Here is a 19,004-nt window from a genome sequence, read left to right on the forward strand (position 1 = left end):
AAATGATTTTTTCACTGATTAAACAGTTAGAAATTTAACAGAATGAGTCCCATTCTCCCTTAATTTACCCCCCCACAAATATACCTTGCCAGTAAGTTACAGAACATCATCTGTGACAGCATTAGAGAGCCTTTATCATTTAAGGGAATATATACGCAGAAACTGAACCCCCCAAAATGGTATGACCCTCCATTCAATTCAGATGTGAGGCGATACTCGTTTCACCCCAGACAGTATATTAGCATGAACTCTTCTGAAAACGCTACTGCAAGTAAAGCTACATTAGAGGCAGAGGGGAAAAGTTAAAAAAAAATGGCAGGAGGTATAAGAAGCAAGATTACGTTAACACCTACACAGGGGTTTGCAGCAAACCCTGCCAACTCTAAATTGTTGCACTTTGTCTGCATTTTCAAGAGGTTCATACTGCACAGAATAGCAGCTCCCGCCTTCTCTCTGTAACACCCACTGACATTTTAAAATGAAAGAGAAGGAATTTTTAAGAACATGCAATTTTAATGGACCATGCTGTGCACCTACTTACTGTAAAGAAGCAAGGTAGTTTGTGACCTATCCCACAGGAGTAACTTTATCTTTTTACATTAAAGTCATGCCTAATAGCATCATATTCAGATGCTTCTCTCTAGAGGAGATGAAATAACACCTCTTAGCTTATTTGAAGAAAAACCTTAAATATGTGAGGAACTCTTTGCAAGCCAAAGCCTTCACTTCCACATTATTTTGTGCTTTATAAAGGTTGAAAGTCACACAAATCATTTAAAATATTGTTCTCATTCTCAGAGTGAGAGTCTGAGTATCCTCAGCTTAACTAAATGTGAACTCGAAAATATTGATATATCCTGAGTTCAGAGCATTAATACGTTAACTACACTTAAAATATATTTTCTTCCTAATTTACAAGTAGTTCTATTTAATTATAATACTACAATAGCAACAGTTAAGTAGTTTAGAAGTGCTTCACCTTTGAAGCTCTCTACTTGGCATTTTGCAACGAAGCTCTGCCAGACCACCTTTTCAGCAAGGCACTTAATATAAGAATTAAAGAAATTAAAGAATTAAAGAAACTCTGCAGAACATGAATGAGAGAAAAAAAACAGGAAAAAAGAAACTGAGTACAAATCTTCCCAGGCTTCTTTGTGTAGGAAAGCGTACTTGCCAATATTCCTTTTTTGAATGTAAAAACCTCAAAAACTGAAAAAAGCATAGGACGAAACAGGTAAGCTGTCAGATACTTTTTACCCAACTACTTCTGTAATACCACAGAAGCTACAGAATTCCTAACTTATTTCTCTTCTTCATATAGCAGTGATTTTTACTGTACCTGAATCACATGACTGAGGAGATGCTTTTCATCAAAGCCCTTTTGAAATTGAAGGCTTCAGCTCCACTAGCAATAGCTAGTGGAATAGCAAAAGATGCAACACTGCAAAATTTCATTTTGATTTATTTAAAGCACTATTTCTTTCACAAGTCTTCTGGAAGAATAATCCTAAAATAAGGTACGTTGAGTTTTTGATGGAACAAAACAGTATTGTCGTCTGTAAAAAGCTAAACACTGAATTCTTATCAATGTCACAACTCAGTAGTATCAATCACCACCTTTACAATAATAGCAACAACTTAAATTCTCAATTTGTTTCTTTCTTACCTGTATTTCTTTGGCTATAGATACAAACAGCTTTAAACCTGGTCTTAGAGTGGCAGATATAATGTGCTGCATTTCTATCAATACTAGTATAAAATAACAGCTTCTCACTGAGCCAGGGCCAGGGCTTTCAGTATAGGGAATTCCAGCTCCCAACTCTGGCTAGAAAAGCAACAAGCCCATAACAAAAACTACTTCAACCTTTCAAATCAATTTGGAGAAATCAGCACAACAGAGCAAAATTTCACTTGTTTATCCAACTAGGAAAGCATTTTCCTTCGCAAAATCTGCTCCTAAAGTACCACCATAATGGCATCCTGTGCTATACCACAAACTCCCCTTCTCATGCTCTGAGCAGGGCATCATCTTGTTCCTAGTACAATTTCTAGCACAACTTTTCTGCTGTGTGTGCATTCTGCAATGCAATAACTACTGAGCTCTTCATAGAGAAACCACTTCAGCAAGAAACATGTTTTAAGTCAAAAGAGAAGGCCACCTGCAAACGGCAACCAAATTTTTTTATCGTAAAAAAAAACCGTAACAAATCCAGCTGCTCTTATTTTAAATTCAGCCTGCCCAAACTATCTCAAACCTCTTAAGTGATCTCAAAATAAATGTAAAGAGCAAGTACATTTAGAATAATACATGGACTAAAATGGACCAGTTACTTCCCCTTTCCCCATCAGCAATGAAACTCATGCTGAATGTACATCACCCAAAGATCATTTTCCTTTGGGTTAAGAAATACATCTTTTTTCCCCTCTTTCTACCCCTGCACATTTTAGTCTACTTCAGACTCAATCGCATGCCTTACAATCAGATACAGAATTCTCTCCTTAAGGTCTGAACAGGATGATCCTTCTGGCAAGTGAGTAAAGCAGCATGGGTTAACTCGTACAAACAATAAACATCCTACCCTTTGTTAATAAGTACTCTCAGCTTATTTACAATTTCACTGCTAAATAGTTAAGCTGAAGATGCAGATAAAATCCCTCTTTGCTTTTGTAATTCTAAATAGGAAGAGAGTCAACAAACTTGTAAACTTAAACCATGCCAGAGCACAATAAAATTAGGGAATAACATGTTCGGTCATCTGAAAGAATAAAAAAGCTCCTTTGCTTTTCGGGCCAACTGGCTATTGGCATAGTTTATTCTGGACTACAACTAAAACAAAGGTAGATAATCCAAACGCTGCGAAGGAGAAAGTGTTAAGAACACCACCATTTACCGGCTATGGGAAAGTTTTTCTTTATGTTTACTGAGGCCTTCACATACCTACAAGAGGGTGGAAGAGTCTGTCTGTGTGGGGGCGTCTCTTTGTGTAGATGCAGGCAAGTGTGTTTGCAGGCACAAATGACTGAAGAACATAGTCGAGGTTGCTTAATGCTGCATCTTTGGAAGAGTCCATTTTTAATGATCATTGTGCTGGCTACTTTGATAAAGTATATTGCTGTTTCTCAAACAGTTTGATGAAAAATAAGGTGTCTGCAGAAGGCTGCTGAGGAAAGGATTTGGAAAAGCAACTATTCTTGTCAATTCTTATTCACAGATTATGTCTAATGCTTTCTCTGCATTAAGTGAGGCACGAGTCTAGTTGACAAAATATCTTTCTGCTTGATTAATGACTACCCCCACGCACCTTTATGAAGGGACAGAAATATAGCTCGGTAAACAGTCATAATTTTCCTACTTTCTAGCTTTGAACTGCCTGACAGCACAGATCATTACACTTGTAGATTTTTTCTTTGGAGCCTATATTTATTTCAAATAAACAAGCTGAATTAGTTACACATCAGATGGGAATACAATATTGTCTTATAAAATACAGATCACCACCCGATTAAAGCAAGCAGTTAAAAATTTTCTGACAGTTACTTTAAAATACAGGCATGCCATTTAAATTTGATGATTTAAAAAAAGAGAGAAAAGTGCCAGTAGTTTAGTATCTAGGAAAAGTAAAATGTTGTTTTTACTTCATAATTTAATTTTAACTTGCATGTGCTCTTATTTTAAACAAAACTAAAACTTTAGCTTCTGTTTCCATTTTGCATATGAATTCTTAAGTCTTATATTCTGATCAGCTGTACTAATTATACATCTCTGCATTACTGACCAACAGATTTTTCCTAAGCCAAAAAAGACCATTTGCCTCCATTTTCTTCTACTAGATTTCTGGACTTCCAGAAAAATAATTTTAGTCCTGATCTAACACTCTGTGGAGGACTTCACAGAATATTACAGATGATTATGGCCATAAAGGGCTTCCAAAATAATACATAATTAATGTACAGCCAATGTATCTCCAAGAACAACAAATGACTAAGTAGTGATGCAAACTCAAGGTAAAATTTGGAAAAACACCAGGACACGGGGGCACAGCATTTGTTATTGTTCTCCAGTTATTATAATGGCTTGGTTAGCATTACAGTGAACAACAAAGGAACAACACAAAAGATATATTAAGGTATTTTAAACCCAATCAAAGAGCAACTGTTTAAAACAATTACCAAATGGAAATCCTTCAAGGGACCTATGACTTCTAGAATTAGTGGCTCTTTTGTGAATTAAATTTATCAGAATGGAGAAAACTAACCACACGTTAGGAAATCAAGACCAGAGGGAATAAAGTAGGAACCACTGACAGTTTTTTCAGTACTCTACAGAAACAGGGAAAGTTGCTAAAGAACAAAGGGGCCAAGAAGCTGCCTGAGGTTTGGGAGGATGACTGCAGGTGGGGAAGCATTTCTATTGAGATATCATAGTTACCTGAAATGAATGCATTGGTTAGTTGATTTTAGTAAGTGACTCACTCCTAAAATTAGTCTGAAAGAGAAAAGACTGTAATTAAGAGGGACTGTTATTCACTATCATAAAATAGACTGTACTCGGTCAGATCAAAACATGTTTTTTTCTAGGGAAGTCTCCTGTCTCCAGAAGCAGCCAGCAGTGGATACCAAGCTAAACCCAAGAGAAACTAACAAATTGAGAGCAAACATGAAGTGATGCTTCATCAGAATAATCTCCGTCTCCAGCTATTTGAACCTTCCCCAGCCAGATATGCTTGTATTCATTATTATGATTTCTATTTAACAGTTCTTAGGGTATTTTTTCCTCCCAGTAATTTTACATGCTGTTTTTGAATTGATGTGAACTTTTAGCACCCATAACCCCTTGCAGCAAGAAAATGCACAGCTTCACAGCACACCACATCAAGAACAGTCTTCTGTTTGTTTTATGCCCTTCACCTAGACTCTCCTTTGGATAATCCCATAATTCTTTTACAGCAAGAGGCAGTGAAAAACTCTTCTCTGCCATTCTTGATTTACAGACTCTATATTATATCATTAGTTTGGTCTTGTCCAAGTGGACAATGTTAGACTATCTACATGTTCCTGTTATGCATTTTGTATCTTACGATCCTTATTGATCTTCTTGGAACCCTTCCTTGTTCTTCTATATTGCTTCTGAAATGGAGAGTATTCAAAATGAAGACGCATACCAGGGATTTCAAAATAACATAACATCTTTTTTGCTTTGTTGTTTTTCAACAGTATATGTGAAAATTCCATCAGTAACTGCATGGATAAAACTCTTCTTGTTCTACTTCATAAGTTCTTGGCAACTGACATTTCTTTCTGTTCCATTCTGTAATTTCCTCCTGCCATTCTGTAATTTTCCCTAAATGACCTGCAGCCCGAGAGCTATGAAATTCCTTTATATTGCTTGCAGCTCTTTAAAAGTTGGAATAACAATGTCATTTTGTAAAATAACACCTTAGAAGAATTTTTCTTGCATGAGTGGACTGAAACACAAAAGACTTCCTTATATATATGTTATTTTAACATTAGAATTACTATAGTTTGTGTCTGTATAATCTGAAATTGCCTAATTATCTTACCAAGTTTGTCACTTTCTAAAAGGCTCTTCATTCATCCCAGCATTGCTACTTTGGTTGCTGTCTCAATTATTAAAAATGCCACTAAAGCTTTCAGTTTTGCTACACAGCAAAATTACTATCAGCAGCCACTATACTGACTGTAGTCACAAATAAGTGTTTTGGATGGGCAGCTCAGTTCAAGCTTAAACTTTCAAAGTTCAGTCCCACATTTTGACTGACTAAAAGACAGCTGTATAACCAAGTTACTAAAAACATCCCGTCAGGCTGAAAGTAAAAGAAGGACAAGTTCTCGATCCCATTTCATTTTTATTCCATCTTGAATAAATACCCTACTTGCTCCCAGATGGGACCCAAAGAAGAAGAATTAAAATATTTTATCCAGTTTAGACTGAAACAGTCACAAGATGCAAGCACCAAGGACCAATTTTGCAATCTGTAAAAAAGACTGTGTAATCTTGTTTCATTCTTGTCAAGTCAGTGTGAGAGTTTTACCCCATGTACTGTTCATCTTGTTGCAGGAATTCTCCCTCTTTTCTCCTCTTTAGTCTCTTGTTTGAGTAACCCTTCATCATTTGCTGCTCTTCAAGATTTTGAGTACAAAGAAATCTATGAAAAGTCATTCCAAATTGCATGCAAGTATTAATTTGGTGTTACCCCTGGAAAAACATTTCTATAAAAAGAAAACAAAACCCAAATCCCCTCCCCCCCGCCACCACAAACCAAAACCCTACACAATGCACCCAAACCCCGCCTACCATGATAAAATTGCCTCAGCATTTTCTTTTTAATTCCAGGTCAGAATACTTCCTGCAAAAAGCACATTAAGTATTAGGAGAATTAGAAAATAATTAGAGATGGTTTGCTAGCTTTATCACTTGTCCATAGCTTCAAAGAACAGATGACTCACTTCATTTATAAACATTCAGTAATTCTGTCTTCTGTTCTAGCTCAATAATTTCATTTTGGGAGGAGGGGAAGGGAGGAAGAATTTGTGTTTTGCTTGTGCACTTGTCTTCAGGCTTACAGCACAATTGAAGCAAATCTTAAATAAGATAATATTATATCTAATACTGCATGTGAATCAAAGTTAGAGGTATGACCACACTAAATCAGATGCTTCTGCCACTTTCAAAGTTATTTCTTAAGAGAAGGAAATCAATCCTTTATTTAAATACGTTATTTGAGTAATGAAAAAAAGATGAGAGTTGTATCAAGTAAGTAACCATTGGGGGGAAGTCCAACATTAAATATGAATCAAAAGTTGCTTAAGAGATGAAAGTAAATCCCCAGTCAACTCCAGTTCTTATCATAGCTGATTCAAATAATGAATTTAGCAGATCTATATTAAAAAGTTAGCTACCATTCTATATAATTGGAAGCTGTCTTTAAAAACTAAGCTAGCTTTTTAAGGATATAAGCTGACTTACGCTTCTAAGGAAGAAAAGGCAGCAACTCACTCAAAGAAAGGTCATGCAGGCACCATAAATGCATTTCCCGCACCTCCCTACAAAAATCACGGAATAGATTTGGATGGAAGGGAGCTCAGAAGGTCACTTGGCCAATTTCCAGCCCTCTCTCTTCCGTGGCTCCAAACTTGACTAACTTCAGTATTGCAGCAAGTTCCTCAGGACACTGTCAGCCAAGTTTTGACTGTTCCCAAGGATGGAGATTTCATATTCTCACTGGGCACCTGTTCCAACATTTGATGACGCTCATTGTGAAATTTCTTTTTCTAACATCCCATTGGAACTTGATGCAATTTGTGCCCATTGTCCATGCTTTCACTGCTCAAGAGAACATTTAGAAAAGTTGCTCCTTGCACTGTTTAACAAGAAAATAATTCCAGAGTATTTGTCACAGAGTGATGGGTTAACAAAATGAGTCATCACGCTTTGAATTATGGGACTTGTAACATCAGCTATCTAAATTCCAGTAAGTTATTACTGCTGATGAATTAACATTTGTTGTTTCCACTTATAGTCACAAAGTGTAGCAGATAAGGAAAAATTTTAGCTACTGCCCAGCCCCTAGCATACATGGTATTAGTTGTCAGAATAATTACTAGATAATAGGAAATTCAACACAGTACTCATCCTGAAATGGCATTTTTCTTTCCCTTCTAATTTGTGTGTCATTCCACTACTTTCTAAAACATGCTCCACCCTGTACAAAACAGGGGCACCAATGCCATTAAGTAACTTCAAAAAATGCATCAGTAGATAAACACAGAATCGTAAGGAATAAGAAGAATTTCACAGCTGTCTCTTGTTCAGTAATTGGAAAGCGCAGCCTTACTTCATATTTAGATTTAAACTCTTCCTTGTCTGATGTCTGTCTTCTGATGTTCTCAGGAAGTCAAATATCACAGAGGTTATATTATTATAACCTTTTACAAAAAGTGATATATCTGAATAGATCTATACCTGGAGTAACTGTAAAAGTGCATTATAAAAACCTTTTACTGATCTGAGTCACATTTTTTATGACTAGGAAGTAACAAGACTGGAAGCTGAATCTGTGTCTCTGATTTTACATATGTGAATTTAAATGTCCAGTAGTGTTGAAACTCAACTCATGTTTGACAACAGTATGTGTTAATGATGTTCAGAATACGTTCTTACATTAGAAGAGTAAGAGGCTGTAAACAAAAAGAATAAATTAAGAATGAGATGTGCCATTATATTAAGGTCTACTGAAGAATTTATTTATGTGATAGCTCTTGATTTCTATTAGAAACCCAACAGCAAATTTATTTCACAGGATAGTTCAGCTGTTACCGTTTCTAGCCCTAAAAGATCATTATACTAAAACATACATGCAAAGATTTAATTATTGGTATTTTTTGCAGCCAGTTTGCACGATGCTCTTGTAACCCTAAGAAAAGTACTTTATTGTTGGGCATTCTCACTATGTACAGAAAAACAACAGGCTGCCTAACCCATCACATATATTCAGTGAACAAACAAAAGCTTACAAAACACAATTACCAACAGAGAACTGTTCTGAGCCAAGGGATAACATAGGAGGATATATATTACAACCACTGATACAATGTGAACCGTTGTTACATAACTTATCACTGTAATTTTGAAAATTTCTGAGTTTTACAAAGAAAGGAAGACCAACAATTCAAGAAATTTACTGGAAGTGTATGAACTGATGTCCGGAAGTGTTAGCTAGAACTATGGAATTAAAATACAATCAGGGATGATAAATATCAAAACAAACCAGCCACATGGTCATATGAGTACGGGGAATGGATTACTAAATTATAACATTGGGTTTAGAAACAATAAATGTTTTGTATGTTAAATGAGCCAACCTTATTCACCAAAGACAGGGAAAGAAGGATTTTAAGGAAAAACAAAATACATTCAAAACTCTATCTGTTCTCATTACTGCAGAACTTCTTTCACCATCACAAAGAAATACAGTCATTCTGTGCTCTTAACAGTTTTAAATCAACAGCTTTTTTGCTTGCTCCAGCTTAGAAGCTCCATTATACAACTACTTGTTCTAATAGTAGAGATAATAGCATTTACTCTGTATTAGCCTGTGAAAAGTTGAGAAATAAACTTGTTTGAGTTTGAAAAAGCTAAATTAGTTTTGTACATGGAGAACATTTTATTCACTATATAAAATGTCTTTGGTCAGTTCATCAGCACAGTCTTTAACTGATCATTTTGGCAGCATCCCTAGATGGAAAATTAATGGGTCCAGGACACTACTATTTTCCATTTCATAGAGTGATTTGCACTTCTATCTTGTTTTGATTTTCTCATTGCTTTGCATAAAATTAGATATCAAGAAATATGGTTAACCCCAGGGTTGAAGTATTTAGTTCAGAGAAACTTTGATACAATAATTCATGTTTTGAACATGGGGAAGCAGGCAAAGGGGACAGTTTTATTTCTCATTGGTTAGAAAATTTAATCATTTTGAAAAGCAGTCTTGATGCGCAATTTGATTACCTTTTGTGTAACATTCCCCTGATATTTCAGATTCATTATAACAAAACAAACATATTTGTATTGAAACTGTTCTGAGTATTGGTATTATAAATCCCGAGTGAGTTAGCTATTTCAAAATGCCACTAGACTACAAGTCTATAAAATTATTTTTGCTGTTTTTTCCACGTATATGAAAGAAAGACAGAGAGAGAGGCAGGCATCTGTTCTATAACCATTAGATGCAGAAAACTGACATTTTCATAATAAAAAGCTAAGTTAAGAAGTTTGTATTTCATAATAAACCGGTCCGGCTACAGCTGCCAGGAAAACTGTAATCGTGAAACAGAACAGATTTCAACAGATTAGTTGTTCTGTACTGAATAGAAGTTTTTTGTTTTGTTTTGTTTTCTTTTAATAAAAGTAAATCCCATAGAAATCCTAAGGTTCTAACTCATCTAATAAAGGCCAGTGCTTAAAGCATTCAGTGACTTAAACCAGAGTTTCCCACAGCCCAAGAAGTATCTTTGACACCGCGTTATTTACAGCTGGAAAAAATCACCTTTTCGGTTGAAAGAAACTCCATTCACATACTCAAAAATAGGCATTTGGTAGTATTTGTTTAACTCCTATGTATACAAAATGCTATCATGACAACAACTTGGATGCTGAAAGTGAGTTAAGTAGACCATATTCTGCAATTAGGTGCATTGTTCTGATATCCAAACTTGAATATTTTAAATTTATATCTAATAACAAACAACCCTGGAAAAAATTTAAAAAAAGAGTTCAATGACCATAAGGACATACTTACTGTTCATTAGAGACCAGACCCAAATGTTGGCAGGCTCATGATGTCACTTACTGGATTTGCTACTTCCTCAAAACTCTTTATGTACACAATTTGTCTACACTAGCTCGGCCCAAACAAACCAAAGATATCTAACAGCAAAACTTACGGCCTAAATTCATACAGCTTGAGCTTGAAGATAAGTTTCATGAGAAGTTATCCTAATTTCGGAATGCACCCTCTGGTTCAGAGCCAAGCCCTTTCTGGTTTAAGAAAGTAAACAAAACCCCAACACACAAAAGGATTTAATTCCTTAGAATTTCTCTTTTAGGCTCTTCTAATAGAAAAGGTTAGAGATAGATATATTTAACAAAGTGAGTCATGAATTTTACAGGCACCATTTTTCCCTAGGCTAAAGCCTCAATAGCAGACATGAAGACATATATATAAGCCTCAATAGCAGACATGTAACATTTTCAACTGCAGGATGCTTCCTACACTCGGCTTCATCTGAAGCAATATATCAAAAGATCTGTATTAATATACTCAAATATAGTTTTCAGTCTATACACTTCATACCTGTACTTTTCCATGGTTTCTACATCTTGTGTTTTTGATTATTTTTAGCTCTTCATTTCAATGAAAGTTTTTCTGGCTACACTACATTAAGTACATGGAATTATTTCTGATGCTACAAAAACATGCATGCACACTCCCACTGGCCCAGGATTCCATATCCACTATTATTATACAAAAAGATCAGCCTTAATATTCGTGAAACCTGATCAATCTCATCACCCAGAATTTGTAGGACACACTGGGTACTCATTTTAGTTTTTCTACAATCAGTGATATTCTTCTTATTTTGATATTAAAAGTAACCCATTTTCATTAGTACAGAAGTGTTTGAGTTGCCATCTGGCAGAAAATGGCATTGAATGGTGCCACTGAACAATAGTGACCAAAGTATCCAATTATATATAAATTGCCTGAGTGCCTTGGAATCGTTGGATGAATATAATTACAACAGTTAGCCAGTAATATGATTAAAACCTGAGCTAGAAATCCATATGACTATGCTTTAGATCCTGATCTCGGTATTTCCAGATTAACAGTAAGCAGTGTATTTGTAACAAGGTCATTTTCCACAGCATTGAGACGTCAGAAATCTGACCTGGAATATTGCTCCCATGTAACAAAACCGCATTTTCTTACTGAAAGAATGTTGCATTTGTAGCAGGCCTGGCACCACATGAAATACTGAGATACCACTGTTTTCATTTCAAAGACTTTCAACATGCAATGAGACAAATTTTCCTATTTATTACCAATTCAAATATTTAACTTTTGAGTAACAAATCATTTTGCTATTCACATTTTTGAATAGATGAAGAAGCACAAGATCCTTTAATGAAGTGTTATTAAGTGTGAGACTCTATTTTTACCCTTTCACAACCCCCGAAGTTGCTTTGCAACAACTGCACACCAGTAGAAGACTGCAGCACTATAGAGCATATACGTCCTTCATAGCATGCTCTAATCGCTATTGAAAGGAACTCTTACAGTTCTAGAAACCTTTGTGTAGTAACAGCCAACTTCAGCAAGCTATCGTAAGATCAGAGTATGTTTTCTTCAGTTAGAGAGAATGCAGCTGCCTTGGGTAAGTGAGCAAAGCATAGAAGTTTAGCATAGAAGAACACACAGCCTAAGAAGGAATGAAAAAGCATGGAATTAATCTTTTTTCAAATTCCCTCTTTTTTATCATCTTGCCTTTTCTAAACTGCAACACATTGAGGCTACTGGTTTAGAGAGTCACTTCTTTACCCACTTCCTTTCTACCTAGCTTAGATTCATGTATATACAGTATTCTGAAGCCAGAGCTGGTGGTGAAATGGAGAAGCACAGCTGCAACACATACCAGCTGTCCTTAAAATACACATTTTTTTCCTTTTACCACTGCTGATTACCATCGTTCTGAGCAAAGTTAGACCACTGGCTATAATTTGTGCTGTGTAAAATTTTTCTGAGGCTATTGACAAAAGGGGAGAATGAGCTCCATCCTAACTGTCCAACTAGACAGTTATTCATAATCAGTATCTATCTCATTTCAGTTACTTCTTTGACTACAATATGGATGTACTCAAAGAGCTAACAACCATAACAGAGCATCCTTTGAACTTTATTCCATATGGCTACTCCCACCATAACAGATGGCATAACTATTTGTTTTCAGTTTTTTCCTGATGTACTGTTTACTGTCTTCTGTTAAAATGATTGTGGCTAGACAGTAAAAATGACAGCTGCCCATTGCTGTAGCCCCCACTGCTTACTATCTTAAGGCTCAGGGAGAACATTGCTGAAGGAGGAGATTGCTCATATGCTGCAGGCTTCCTGATTGCTCTTGTTCCTCCTTCCTGCTCTGCATTCCAGCAGCTTCTCTTAGCTCAATATACTAGCTGGTGTCAGGGAAGAAAGAATAGGAGACTCCTCAGAGGAGCAAGGGACTTGCTTACTGCAGGAAGAGACCAAAAACCAAGCTGTAGAAGTGATAAGAAAAAACATCGGCCTTTTCCTAGTAACTTGAAGTTTTGTGCCGTTTTTCCCCCCAGGCAGAACTACAGGTTGCTGGATCAGAAAGTAAGAGCTGGAGGAAAAAACCATGCTGCAAGAGAAGAATGGGAATAAGTAGACCTATTTTTCCAACTTTTTATTTTAACTCCGCTCTGCTGGATAAGTAGGTATTTCAGAGTAACTTTGCCCTATTTTATATTTTGATATTCTAAATAAAATCGAGCTTTACAGGTATAGAGCCTTTCATTATCTCTGCAGTATCGTTCCAAGGGAGTGGCTGACTTGATTCCACCTTTGTGTCTGGCTTACTCTCTTCACAACTTGTTAGTGTCATCTGTAGTTTAACTTTTGTGCCATTAGGTTCAAGCACGGGCTTATGCAAAAGTCCAAAGATGACAACAGTTAAGTTAAACAATAGTTAAGATAAAACCTGAATATTATGTTACTCACCTCTCTGAATTTACTCATAGGATCAAAGTACAAGCTTTGGAAGGTTCCTTCCTCTAACCCAAGAGCTAATGAAATACAGGCTCAACATTTCTGCAACACAGAAAATTCCTGTGTCAATAATCGGAATATCTTCCTAGAGCTGCTTGGAAAATACTTCACTTTTGGCACAACTAACAAGCCTCTTGTACAAAATTCCAAAAGTACTAAGCTCTGGTACCCTGTACTTCTGCACAACCAGGGGGTGGAAGGTATAATAAAATGATACTGTGCAACCATCTTTTGGTCAGGTGTTTCTACTGTACATATGCAAGTAGACTATGAAACCAGCTTGTTCTCAAGCAGGAAAGTATTTGCTAACATTCTTTACAGTAGTCATTCCTACACTATTTACTCTGAAAAAGATGAATGCCTGAACATATGCTTAGAACATAATACGTTCTATGACAGTGATATCCTCTCATTTTAAGACTACTGACCACTTCCAAATATTTCTACTGCACCCTTCTTAGGCATGGAGAGTCTGTTTACAGGAAGGATTGTGGTGTTTTTAAATTCAGAGATTACTACAAGAGAACCACTTTAAAAATTGAGGATTAGTCTTAAGGCCATGTCCAGCTCTTTTCACAGAGCCCAGCATGTTGCAGAGAAGACTACTGCATCAACAGATTTAAACATACTAAAATAAGTACATTGACAAGGGAAAGAGTCCAAAAAATGCATGCAAAAGTCTAAACCTGGTAAATAATTCCACTTAGCAGTTTAGGTCTTCCAACCCATCTCCATTCACTAGATTTTGGGGTTTACAAATTAGCGTAACTTTGTAGTTACTGCCCAGAAATAAAGGCATGTATAGACTATCTGTGTAGCACTGGTAAAAACTCTTGTGTTATTTTATTTATGCTTTCACTTTCACAAAGCCAGTAAGATTCAGACAGCTGACAAGAAACAGCATGGCTATTAATCAGCGTGAGGTCATGGGTAGAAAGGGGACACTGGGCAGCTGAGTATAGAGCACTTCACACAAATCTCTCTTCACTTCCAAATGGAATCACTTAGATCAAGAAGACAGAACAAGGAATTGTGCACGCTCTGTACTTTAGCATATTCAGTATCGTAAGACATATTTTGAAGATAAGCATAGTAAAATATATACACACAGAGAAATGATATATTAAGATGTTGAAAAAAGCATTTACGTTCATAAATGATATCTACATGCCTGAAAAACTAACAGTTTGGATAGCTCTATATTTAGATAGATCTATATTTAACCTTGTCTAACATCCAAAAGCTTTTTTCATTACATAAATTAAAGATAATTCTACTTTTAATGCTATGTTTTGAAGTAGGAAAAGAAACATTATTTCTGTGTCAGATGTGCAGGCATGGTAAAATCATTTGGTAAGTTGTAACATGCCATTTTTCTCTGAAGAATGGAGCACCATGGAGTCTTATTAAACTCAGTATGCTAGCTCATAAGTTAGTGCAAAACCAAGCTTTAAAAAAGGCTTGAGATTAATCACAATACTTTAGGTGTAGATTTTTTTTTTTTTTTTTTTTTTAAAGAGATTTTGATTTTCAGCCAGTCTGAGACAAGGTAACATCATTACTTTGCAGTCACTACACCCATTCCAAAAAAGGAAATATTTCCCAAAGGTCGAAATCAGCAAGGATGCTGAAGAATTCAGTCAGTGACTGTTACTGTTAAGAAAGAACGGCACTGGGGATGCTTTTGCTTCCTTTTCCTAACACAGAATTCTTGAATGAGACAGTACCTAACCATTCCCCACTGCATGTACAATTCTTTCATTCTCTTTTTGCTTAAGATCTGCACTTACTGTGTCTGAAATCCACCACTAAAGAGCTTGACAATATATATATTTTTTAATTTAATTTATAATTACTGACAAGGCAGGGTGAAATAGTATTGTCACTTCTGCTCCCCCCCCCCCCCCCCTTTTCTGAGGAGAAGAGTTATCTTTTCAGAAGTGCGATAGGAGAAAAAAGCATTTCAGGTTATCTATTATCATATTAGGTAAGAAGAACCCAATAGATTTGTTAATTCAGCATTTGCCCATCTGAAAGACACATCACGGAGGAAACTATTCTCCAATTCTTTATTTTAAAATAATGGCAGAAGATATACAGAGGATACATAGATGTAAGTCCTTGAAATGAATCCACTTGACCTGTCCATTTCTATAATTTCTGATAAATTCTACATCGCTAAGACAATGTTTTGCAGCTTTCTGTTCAGGGTGGGGGAGGAAGCTGTCTTCAATTTCAAAAAGCAAGTGGGAGAAAGTGATGGAAGGTGGTATGTAGTACCCTTGTCTGCATTTCAGGTGTGAAAAATCTTTTTTAAGATAATTTTGCTGGCTTCTATTTTTTAATTCCATTACTGCATTGCATGAAGATATGAAAGTTAAGCACAATACTCTCATGATGATAACTTCAGAGGAGCTAGCAAGGAAATTTTGGGGGGATGAGGGCAGAATGTAACCAGGTTCCTTCAAAATATGTTGTATTGTAAAGTATTCCAGTAATTTTCAAATAGAAGTCGCAGAAATTTAACATTCCAGGCTATGGTTCGGGAACCATACGGTTCTATTATGAGCTGTTACTGAGTTATGGTCCTTCAATCTAGAGGCAAGGAAATATCATTTGATACTATTAAATTCAATAGTGAAAACACAATTTCACAAATTTAAAAACAAACAAAAAGCCTGAAAAGATAGGAGCTTTGGATTTTTAACCTCTGAAAAATATGAAATGCAAGAGACAATTGACTAGGGTGACAAACATTACTCTTCATGCACTTTTCCTAAAGGGCAAGAAAGTGTGTGTGTATGTATATATGCGTGCGTACGTCCATGTCTGTGTGTGCGCGCGCGCGTCTGTCCATCCCTCTGCCTGTTGTGTGTGTTCTTCTGTTCATACGTCATTTTCATTTCATTTCTTTTTTACTTAAAGCTACACTAGAGACACAGGATCTGGAAGTATTACCTCTGTAAATTAAAGATAGCTTTAGCAAGATAGATCTTTGAATATCTCATCTATCGAAATGTGAAAGTGTTCTTCATTCAACAACCCTACGCTTGTTTTACTGTTACTGCATTGTTTGATGTTGCCCAAAGAAGTTCCCAAATAGCAACGAGTTATTTAAGACTCAAGCCATAAAACACATCAGCTGATGACATCACTCAAGGGTAGGAAAGAATTGGGCTTTTTCTGCTGTTGTGCAACCACCTAATAATGATCTTTAAGAATAGTAAAGGCTTCCATATGAATTGCAAACCTGGCAGCTAATTTACCTGGAGGAAGAGTAGCAAAATTACAGATTTTTAATAGTCTTCTTTTCTGATAGATGCTTAATCTTGACATTCAGCTAAGAAAGATTTCTGTTGTGTTTTCTAGCACTAGCCAAAGTATGTCACTCACTGTTAAAGACATGTGAAAAGCAGAGATGATGTTTCTCTCTGTAAACAGAAAATTCACAGGCCTTATCTTCAAACCTGCTGAACACTTTTCCTAATCTGAACAAACCAGTAACAATAAACCTTCATCCTACAGGAACACACACCATACAGTAATCCCAAGCTTCAAGAGAGCAGACATTGGAAAAAACAGCAAAAAACCCCATCACTCTCCACCAATGTAGCTCAAGTCAGTCAATGGAGTTCAAGTCAGAGAAAGCTTCAAAAAAAATCAGCTAAAGTGGTTAAGATAATATTGTGTTAAACAAGTGCCTAACAGCAAATGTTAAGCTGGTCAGTCTGCCTAAAGGCACTATGCTTACTGTCAATACATTCAAATAACCTGAGAGGCTATTTTTGGAAGCAAATGCCTCTCTATTCTCTTTTTGGTATACTGGTGCACATCATCAGAGGCTTACTCTTGTGGCCATTTCCCACTGAAGGATGAAATTTCACAATCTACTCTTAAATATAGCAAGGGTGGAATGCTATATTCAGTACATCAGCATGCACAGAGCTGGCTTCAGTGGCCTTTTGTGCTTCCATTCCTATTCCCTGCATTACCAATGGCAGGTGGTAACTTTTTTTTCTAATTAATTCCCAATTTTTAATGACATAGTTAAAAAAGTGTGTGTGTGTGTGTGTGTGTGTGTGTGTGTGTGTGTGTGTGTGTGTGTGTAAAATTAAGCTTGTTATATTTTTTTCATAGAAAAAAGATTTTTGAAACATATACATACATAGGGTATCTAACTTGAATATTATTTGATAGTAAGTGTTAATTTTACTGCATTTCTCTTAAACTTCTGTATGTGTGTCTGACTGAACTACTGCTGTCTGACACCGCCTTCTAAAACATTGAATTCTAAGCTCTGTGTTTGGTAGGCCATGAGTGTGAATGGTCACTTCAGTTCCACAAATTGGTCAGTAAATAAGGAAGAAAAAAAAATAAATTAAACAGTTTTAGCATTTACTCCACAGGAACTCCTCGTTCCTTGGGAATCATCAACAATCTTGAATTTTCCTGCTTGTACTCCAGACAGAAATCTGAAGAACTAACTCAATATATTCATACAATAATCCCTTTCCCCACATAAGAAAAGCAGCTGCATATTTATCAGTAAGTCATTAAAAAGGTCAACTATAACAACTTTGCAAAATAATTTCAACTAAGCATAGTCATATAGGGTGTCTAAACTCTATCATACCATATACAAACAATATTTCTTTTTCTTTAGCAACAGGACCTCCCTCTTTTCCTCTGCCCTCCATGCTGCCTACAGAATTGCATAATAACTATGTATTTCCACTTAAGTTCCTGTCATATGTCCAGTCATGCTCAAGCAAGGCATTATTTAGCATTTTATAGACTTGAACTGATTATCAGTAACACTTCACTTTCACTGTACAATTACTGTATTCTTATTACTATTATACCCATGGAGGTAGATTAAGACTCTGGAATGACTGATATCACATATATTGTTAGCAAATTACATCAGCACTCATTTAAAATGAAAGCTCTACCTACATTATCAGTGTTTGATATAAAAGAGAGCTGACAAAAGTTTAATAAACCAGAGAAAAGATTTGTATGTGCTGGTAATAGGAATTTAATTTTAAAATTTCTTCCTGATAAACAGAAAATACAGCATTGCATTGCAACACAATATGCTTAGTTTAACTTGAATAGGAGACTCTCATGAAACTAAAAAATAATTGAAGTGAGATGCTCTTTAAAAAAAGATGAAAATCTTGTCTGGCATAATAAAATTGGCCTTTGGTCCCCAGTGTACTCTTAAAATTTCCTATTTAAATTCCCAGAAACTGTGACAAAATATAACAGTTATTACTGTGAATTGAATGAACATGAAATAGGAGGCATTAAACCAGCACTCTTATGAAAGAAGTACTAAACTTCATGGAAATTTCCAGCACAATTAAAAAAATTAGCTGCTAACTTGTTGCATAGTATAAAGTGTTTCTCCAATAGCAAAACTTAGGCAGGAAGAAGGTAAAGTAAACAAAATGAAATCTGTAAACTGACAGTGAAACTAGAAATCAGACTACTCCTGATATCCAAAAGCTAAAGCAGTATTGTCTTTTAAGCAATAAACTTAGTGTGTTGTAATTCCCTCCCCCCCCCCTTTTTTTTTTTTTTTGAGATCTGTGCAAAAACAAAAACAAATTGCCCACAAAAACCTTGCCTAAA

The 19,004-nt window shown here is 35.9% G+C and overlaps 2 long non-coding RNA genes across 7 annotated transcripts in view; one reads left to right on the forward strand and one right to left on the reverse strand.

The window, feature by feature from the left end:
* The window catches only part of LOC112981744 (uncharacterized), a 148,718-nt gene that overhangs the window by 97,281 nt on the left and 32,433 nt on the right, over window positions 1-19,004 (forward strand). For 3 of the 6 annotated variants that reach the window (XR_010391058.1, XR_010391060.1, XR_010391059.1), the window contains 2 exons: window positions 1,322-1,517; window positions 4,579-8,243. The exons of 1 other annotated variant lie outside the window; for it this stretch is intronic. This is a non-coding gene — a long non-coding RNA (uncharacterized LOC112981744). Of the gene's footprint in view, window positions 1-1,321; window positions 1,518-4,578; window positions 8,244-19,004 lie in introns of those variants that run through there. 2 more of the 6 variants (XR_010391061.1, XR_010391063.1) reach the window with 1 other exon arrangement.
* The window catches only part of LOC135329558 (uncharacterized), a 146,413-nt gene that overhangs the window by 76,307 nt on the left and 51,102 nt on the right, over window positions 1-19,004 (reverse strand). The gene's annotated exons all lie outside the window — the stretch shown is intronic.

Source organism: Dromaius novaehollandiae, chromosome 11, assembly GCF_036370855.1.
Source record: "Dromaius novaehollandiae isolate bDroNov1 chromosome 11, bDroNov1.hap1, whole genome shotgun sequence".
Taxonomy (NCBI): Eukaryota; Metazoa; Chordata; class Aves; order Casuariiformes; family Dromaiidae; genus Dromaius; species Dromaius novaehollandiae.